The sequence below is a fragment of the Microtus ochrogaster genome, unplaced genomic scaffold (assembly GCF_000317375.1).
Source record: "Microtus ochrogaster isolate Prairie Vole_2 unplaced genomic scaffold, MicOch1.0 UNK140, whole genome shotgun sequence".
Taxonomy (NCBI): domain Eukaryota; kingdom Metazoa; phylum Chordata; class Mammalia; order Rodentia; family Cricetidae; genus Microtus; species Microtus ochrogaster.
Window position 1 is genome coordinate 522,208 of NW_004949238.1, and position 6,957 is coordinate 529,164.

General features: G+C 42.0%; 1 long non-coding RNA gene and 2 other non-coding genes across 4 annotated transcripts in view; all 3 read right to left on the bottom strand.

Moving 5' to 3' along the window:
• The window catches only part of LOC102001546, an 8,958-nt gene extending 6,241 nt beyond the window's left edge, over positions 1–2,717 (bottom strand). Inside the window, exons 1-3 of one of the 2 annotated variants that reach the window (XR_003376775.1) lie at positions 2,600–2,717; positions 2,173–2,220; positions 386–501 (exon numbers count right to left, since the gene is read on the bottom strand). This is a non-coding gene — a long non-coding RNA (uncharacterized LOC102001546). The remainder of the gene's footprint in view (positions 1–385; positions 502–2,172; positions 2,221–2,599) is intronic. The other variant, XR_001229539.2, reaches the window with a different exon arrangement.
• LOC113455823 lies at positions 248–326 on the bottom strand. Its single transcript, XR_003376784.1, has one exon. It is a non-coding gene; the product is annotated as a small nucleolar RNA SNORD115 (small nucleolar RNA).
• Positions 2,462–2,540, bottom strand: LOC113455821. Its single transcript, XR_003376782.1, has one exon. It is a non-coding gene; the product is annotated as a small nucleolar RNA SNORD115 (small nucleolar RNA).
• Positions 2,718–6,957: the final 4,240 nt, after the last annotated feature.

Sequence of the window (6,957 nt, forward strand, 5' to 3'; positions counted from 1 at the left end):
GGTCACTGAAAGGCAGAAGAGATGATGGGAACGTGAGCCGGGCTTTGGAAATGGTGGCTGGCTCAAGAGCAAAGTTTGACACGAGGTGCCATTTGAGGGAGCACTCAGTGTTCTACTATGGTCGTGCCCCTGGACCAAATAAGGGTACCCGACAGTGAGAAACAGCATGGAAATTTTAGCATGCACCCTGGCCCAAGCAGTCCCCAGGTAGACCAGGCACCCTTTCATTGCCCCCTTCCTTTAGTCTGGGCCTCAGCGTAATCCTATTGAGCATGATTTTTTTGTCATCATCTCTCTTCGTGACATTGGTTTGTCATCATTGACCCAGTGAGATCTCTAGAGAGCAAAGCTCTGCCTGGGGTTTGGACGAAGCACCATTGCTTACCAGTGTCGCAAACAGTGTCTAGGAGGGATGTTTTGACATGTTTGGCACAAATGTTCAGCCCAATGGATGCCGTGCTCTGATTTGATCAGAAGCCCTTCTGTTCTTTTTAACGGCACCTTTGGGAAAGAAGAAACAACGTGTTGTCAGGGTCATCCTTGGCATGCACTTGATGACCAGGAAAGGACTGCTGATGCTGACCTGTGCTCGAGAGCATGATGCTGTGGGGGCGGATCGCTGTGCCACGCGAGATAGCACTCATCAATGGCTCGAGTGCTAGTGCCAACCCTGAGTGATGGCAACTTTTTTAGGCTGCCCAAGCAATGCTCAGTCACTCAGGGGAATGCTATTCCTGCTGACTGCTCTGATTGCTAACATGAGACTGCTGCTGATTGTCAATCAGTAGGCAGGGCTTTGATACCTGGAATCTTGCTTTTCCGGCATCAGGCTTTCTAAGGTCTGAGACCTGGCCTCCACTTGACATGCTACCCATGTGTCTCATTCAACTCTGCCTAACACCATCCACACACTAATGGAAAGAATCCATTCTCTTATGTCTGTTATTGCACCACCAGAGATTGTGCTGGGTTTGGCCTGCTCTGCGTTTCTGGGGATATTCCAATCCTAGGCAGAATGTTGAAGTCAATGTCTTTCAGGGAAGATGGCTATGCCTGGGGCTATGCATGATAGGCACGGCCTCTGCCGTGTGCTACAAACTTCTCAAAATCAGGCTGCCTTCCTGGCTCCAGCGCCATGAAGAGACCATCTGTCTTGATAGAGCATCCAGAATTGTCTCTCTTTTTGCCTTGCTGGAAAGGTAGGTCAAGTTCACTAAATCACAGGTAGAAGAGGTAAGGTTGAGGGTGCCTAGGTGCCATTTGATATACTAGTATTCCCTCTGTGGAATTAGTGCTGGGAAAGAACTCTGGACCCCCAAATGTGTCCCGGACATGCCAAATGGCCATTCATTCCAAAAGTCCATTATGGCTTCGAAAGCCACTGCCAAAGCTGACTAGAACTTCTTTCTCGGGCAGTCCCAAACAGGATCAACAGCTGATGTAGGAGGGTCATCTGTTTATATGTCACTTTCATTGGTTATTTAATAAAGAAAGTTTCTTGGCCTTTTGATAGGACAGAAAATCAGGTGAGCGGAGTAGGCAGAACAGAATGCTGGGAAGGAGGGAAGTGAGGCAAAAGCGATGAAGCTCTGGCCCAAGATGGACATAGGTTAGAAACTTCCCTGTAAGCCACCACCTCGTGTTGCTATACACATTAATAGAAATGGGTTAATCAAGATATGAGTTTTGGCCAGGAAGAGGTTAGATCTAATGGGACAAGCAGTGTTTTAATGAAGACAATTTGTGTGTAGTTATTTCGTGTGTAAAGCTAGGCAGGCGGGAGCCGGGAGGGACGAAAAACAGGCCTGCTCTGCTCCTGACTAAGATCAGCCATCATGAAAACAAGAGTCACAGAACTAACTTTACAGTTCTTCTCTAGGTGTCATGAGAACCGTAGAAGGACCCACCATTATGACTCCTCCTTGTGACCCATTGTGAGGCTTCAGATCGGTAGCTCATGTCCATGTCCTTTGGAATTTTCCAAGGTTGTCCTTTTGGAATGCCATTCTGGACACCAAGGCCTAGGGGTTTTCACATTCTAGGAATCAAGGCCCAAACTACTGGATCCTGGGCTTCTAACTTGAGTATCTTCTCTCAGAGTTTCAGACATAAAAGCAGGTGAAGGAACAGGGCCTGGAGGGATCAAAGCCTATGGGCTAATCTTTCTCTTACCTGAAGAAAAGTGTGTTGATGCATGCTCCAAGACAGCATCCCCAGTCACTGAAAGGCAGAAGAGATGATGGGAACGTGAGCCAGGCTTTGGACATGGAGACTGGCTCAAGAACAATGTTTGACACGAGGTGCCATTTGAGGGAGGACTCAGTGTTCTCCTATGGTCGTGCCCCTGGACCAAATAGGGGTCCATGAAAGTGAGAAACAGTTCGAGGATTTTGGCCTGCACCCTGGCCCAAGCGGGCCCCAGGTAAACCAGTCCCTCCCCATTACCCCCTTCCTTTAGTCTGGGCCTCAGCGTAATCCTATTGAGCATGATTTTTATGTCATCATCTCTCTTCGTGACATTGGTTTGTCATCATTGACCCAGCGAGATCTCAAGAGAGCAAAGCTCTACCTGGGGTTTCGACAAAGCACCATTGCTTACCAGTGCCGCAAACAGTGTCTAGGAGGTATGTATAGACATGGTTGGCACAAAGGTTCAGCCCGATGGATGTCCTGCTCTGATTTGATCAGAAGCCCTTCTGTTCTTGTTAACGGCCCCTTTGGGAAAGAAGAAACAACATTTTGTCATGGCATTCCTTGGCGTGCACTTCATGACCAGGAAAGGACTGCTGATGCTGATCAGGGCCTGAGAGCATGATGCCGTGGAGGCGGATCATTGTGTTATGTGTGATATCACTGATCAATGGCTCGAGGGCTAGTGCCAACCCTGAGTGATGGCCACTTTTTTAGGCTGCCCAAGCAAAGTTCAGTCCCTCAGGAGCATGCTCTTCCTGCTGACTGCTCTGATTGTTAACATGACACTGGTGCCGATTGTCATCAGTAGGCAGGGCTTTGATATCTTGGAATCTTGCCTTTCCAGCATCAGGCATTTTAAGGTCTGAGACCTGGCCTCCACTTGACATGCTACCCATATGTCTCATTCAACTCTGCCCACCATCATCCACACACTAATGGAAAGAATCCATTCTCTTATGTCTGTTATTGCACCACCAGAGACTGTGCTGGGTCTGGCCTGCTCTGCGTCTCTGGGGATATTCCTAGTCCTAGGCAGAATGTTGAAGGCAATGTCTTCCAGGGAAGATGGCTATGCCTGGGGCTATGCATGATAGGCACGCCCTCTGCCGTATGCTACAAACTTCTCAAAATCAGGCTACCTTCCTGGCTCTAGTGCCATGAAGAGAGCATCTGTCTTGATAGAGCATCCAGAATTGTCTCCCTTTTTGCCTTGCTGGAAAGATAGTTCAAGTTCACTAAATCACCGGTAGAGGAGGTAAGGTTGAGGATGCCTAGGTGCCATTTGATATACTAGTTTTCCCTGTTTGGAATTAGCGCTGGGAAAGAACTCTGGACCGCCAAATGTGTCCTGGACATGCCAAATGGCCATTCATTATGAAAGTCTATTATGGCTTCGAAAGCCACTGCCAAAGCTGACTAGAACTTCTTTCTCGGGCGGTCCCAATCAGGATCATCAGCTGATGTAGGAGGGTCATCTCTCTATGTGTCACTTTCATTGGTTATTTAATAAAGAAACTTTCTTGGCCTTTTGATAGGACAGAAAATCTGGAGGGTGGAGCTGACAGAACAGAATGCTGGGAAGGAGGGAAGTGAGGCAAAAGCGATGAAGCTCTGGCCCAAGATGGACGTAGGTTAGAAACTTCCTTGTAAGCCACCACCTCGTGTTGTTACACACATTAATAGAAATGGGTCAATCAAGATATAAGTTTTGGCCAGGAAGAGGTTAGATCTAATGGGACAAGCAGTGTTTAAATGAAGACAATTTGTGTGTAGTTATTTCGTGTGTAAAGCTAGGCAGACGGGAGCCAGGCGGGACGAAAAACAGGCCTGCTCTGCTCCTGACTATGATCAGCCCTAATGAAAACAAGAGTCACGGAACTAACTTTACAGTTATTCTCTAGGTGTCATGGGAACTGTAGAAGGACCCATCATTATGACTCCTCCTTGTGACCTATTCTGAGGCCCTAGTTTGGTAGCTCATGACCATGTCCTTTGGAATTTTCCAAGGTTGTCCATTTGGAATGACCTTCTCGACACCGAGGATTATGTAGGTTCACCTTCTAGGAACACAGACAAAAGTGAAGACCCAAAGAGAGACATAGATTGATCTAACCTACATGGGAAGTACAAAAAGAAAAATTGTGCTAGGTAATATGGGAGCATGGGTACCTTGGGAGAAGGTTAAAATTGAGATAAAGTCATGTCGGTGAACAGACAAAAATGTAGATCTCAATAAAAATTAAAACGTTAGTGTTTAACAGCAACACTAATATCTGAAATCCCACAAACACATGAAAGTTGAAGAAAGCCCTCCTAATTTACTAAACATCAAGGAAGAAACAAAGAAAGAAATTAAAGACTTCCTAAAATTCAATGAAATGAGCATATAATATACCATAACTTATGGAATACAATTAAAGCAGTGTTAAGAGAAAAGTTCATAGCACTAAATGCCTATGTCAAGAATTTGGAACAAATCTCATAATAGTAAGATACAGATCCCCTTAAACCTCTTGGACCTCACACAGGAGGACTAGATGTCCAGAAATAATCAAATTAAGAGCTAAAATCAGCAAAGTCCAAACAAAGAATATAACAAGAATCAATGAAACAGTTGGTTCTTTGAAAAAACCTGCAAAATTAACAAAACTTTCTCCAAAATAACCAAATGATAGAGCGAAAATGTTCAAATTAACAAAATCAGAAATAAAAAAGCTGTCATAGCAACAGACAAAGAGGAAATTCAGAGAGTTATCAGGCTATACTTCAAAAACCTGTACTCCACAAAATTGGAAAAATATAATAGAAATGGACAATTTTCTGGGTAACTTTCATTTACTAAAATTAAATCAAGATCAGATAAGACAATTAAATACACCTACAACCACTAATGAAATAGTAATATTTATATAAAGTCTCCTAACCTGAAAAAGCCCAGGACTAGTGCAGAATTATACAAGATTTTTAAAGAAGAACTCCTACCAATACTCCTCAAATTGTTCTACACAAGAGAAATAGAAGAAATGTTGCCAAACTCCTTTTATAAGGCTACAGTTACCCTAACACCAAAACTACACAAAGACACCACTAATAAAGCGCATTAAAGACCAATCTCACTCATGAACATTTATGCAAAAATACTCAATAAAATACTGGCAAACAGAATCTAAGAACACATCAGAAAAATCATACACCATGATCAAGTAGGCTTCTTCCCAGGTATGCAGGGGTTGTACAATATATGAAAATGTATCAATGTAATCCATCGTATAAACAAAATAAAAGGAAAAACCAATTGATCATCTAATTAGGTGTTGAAAAAGTATGCAACAAAATTCAACACCCCTTCAAGATAAAAGTCTTAGATAGAATAGGGCTACAAGGAGCATACCTTAACATAATAAAGGTAATATATAGCAAGCCAATAGCTAATATCAAAATAAGTAGAGAGATACTCAACTGTGCAATCAGTTGCAGAGCAGAGTTCTTGCCTTCACTCCTTTCTAAAATTAAAAACTTAGGGTGTCTGCTGCATTATTTATGCACACTGGGCATCTGCTTCTCATTTGTTGCTTCACCTGACTACTTTGGAGTCACGGTACTGAAGAAATGCTTGTTGAAGTAGGAATGGACCTAAGTGACATCTGTAGAGTTTGTGAATCCCGCAGAGTGATAATAAATTCAAACAATGTAAAAAAGTTAAGGATTTCATTCAAAGACATCAACGAATATCAATACTCTATTGTCGCACAAAAACTGATATAAATATAAACACATCAAGAACCTTTACGAGTTGAAGTAGATCCTGACAACTAGATTCTTGACAAAAAAAATATAAAAAAATGCACCCAAAATTGGAGGGTCTACTTAATATGTTTTAAAGGGTAAAAACTGTTTATGGATTTCATGATTATCTATTCAAAATTGAAGGGTTTGATAGATTCATATTTCTTTTATTAAAGTGTGTAATCAATATGATCATCTTCCTCATCCTTCTGCTCATCATCATCCATTAACATTGTGTAATGCCTAAGACACCACCCTTTCTATCACCGAAATTTTACATCAGTTTAATGGACCTTGCTTAGAAATCTCCATGTTGAATGCATCTTATAATTTGTATTGTAACAACTAAAATATAGAGCTATCAGTATGAAAGTATCATGGGAGAAAACACAGCAAAAGCTAATATAATTGAAAAGTATCATCAATGAAATAAAATTGAATTTTATTTTCATGGTGGAGTTCTGTGTATTTGTGTGTTTTTGTAACAACATGCGCTTTTATTTCATGAAAATATACAGGGGCTCAGCTTCAAATTCCTTATTAGGTAAAATTATACAGGAATTGACCCTGATACAATTCTCCGATGAAATGCTCAAAAAGAAGGCTGCGCAAAAAGGTGGAAGGAAGTGTTGGGTGAATAGAGGTCAGGTAAAAAAAAAACCATTGGATGAAGGGGTAAATGAAAATTGAGCATATCAAATTGATCATACATCAGAAAGATTGAATAGGATGGTGGTTTTAAGAGACATTTTGGAATAACCTTCACACACCTGAGGTAACTCAATGGTAATATTTCTTTAATTTTTCATTAGCTGTAGAAGAAAATTCCCCTCTATGAGACCTATTATGTAAAAGTACTGAAGAGTGATAGACTTAAGGACATGGGTAGGAACAAAAACATAATGGTCAAGAGAGTATCATCTTAGAACTTATACTCTGTGAACTCATGAAGTCCAAGATGTGACTTTTAGAAATCCC